Genomic DNA, 1,364 nt, shown 5'->3' with positions numbered 1-1,364 from the left:
CAGCTGAGGGCACAGACGCATTTGGAACAGCAAACACCACTGATGTTCTGTGGCTGGGAGCTGCTGGGTTCCTCTCATGGGTGGTTGTGCTCCAGGGGAGCATGGAAACACCTCTGTCCTCACTCAGCCTAACACGTGAGGCTCACGTAGGATGTTCTGAGAGCTGCAGGTGGCAGAAGCAATTAGCTGATTATCTGCTGTGTGGCCCTGATGGCCCCAAAAAGACCTCCACATGCCCTGGGTCAGAGGCCACGAGGGTCACACACGGGTGGGTGCCACAGGGTCCCTTGGGGGGCACTGGTGTGAACATCAAATGAAAGACCAAGACAGTCATAAGAAGACATATGTATAGAATATGTACAGTGGCCACAGGTGCATTAGCACCATGAAGGAAATCATCACATTTTAGGCTGCAGAAAATGATCAAATTCCAGATTTTTTTTCAGTGCTGGGTGTCTCTAAGTTGCTAGTTAAAAGAGCAGGGAGTGTCCAAACATGGGCTGACTGAAGCAGTGCAGCTGTCACTGGGGTGTTCCTTCTTCACTCCACGTCAGACATGAAATGCAGACGCATTCCTGTATTTTCACTACATGTTGCGGGCAGAAAATGATCTCAGTAGTGTTTGATTTGGTTTGTACCTTTTCTCTCACTCTCTTCAGCTTTTCCAATAGATTCACCAGTCCCAAAACACAGAGCTGAAGTACAGCCATGAATCCAGTCAGCAGAAAATCCCAAGCCTCTCTGTAGGAATGACCTGATTCAGGCTCTCGGAGCAGACAGAGATACAGCAATGGAAGGAAAGCTCTGAACCTACCCAAATACTCTCCATGTGGTTTCCAGTCTGTGGTTTTTCACAAGTCTGTGGAGTACTACTAAGATATCTAAAAAAATGTGTAAGAAAATTAAGCCAGTTACCACTAAGCTTAAATTCACCATGGGGAGGCTGAACCTTTGTAAGAAAACCATTGTGGGGTGCACACATTGTCAGAGAGAAATGTTGTTTGAGTTGTTGAACATCATTGCTCTGGTTACAAAATCAGACTAACCAGTAAGTCTGTGCAGCGAGTAGATTCAAAAGATTTACTGCCAAAATTCAAGGTATGTAGTGATGTGACTACAGGAACTTCCCCAGGAGGCTGCACGCTGGCCCAGCTGCAGTATGAGAGCACTCCCTGATATTCCAGCTGCAGGCACCTGCCAACACTACATTAGGCTGTATTAATTACTGGCTTACACTGGAGGCAAAGCAGAAACTTGGGAAAGACAGGGAGATGAAGATAGCAGCATCAGCAGCTGTTTTTCCCTTTGCTAATGTTCCTGCTTGATAGAATTAAGTTGCTGACTAGAACTGGACTTTGGAAAGA

Source organism: Acanthisitta chloris, unplaced genomic scaffold, assembly GCF_000695815.1.
Source record: "Acanthisitta chloris isolate BGI_N310 unplaced genomic scaffold, ASM69581v1 scaffold26779, whole genome shotgun sequence".
Classification (NCBI taxonomy): domain Eukaryota; kingdom Metazoa; phylum Chordata; class Aves; order Passeriformes; family Acanthisittidae; genus Acanthisitta; species Acanthisitta chloris.
This window is presented reverse-complemented; position numbering follows the sequence as displayed.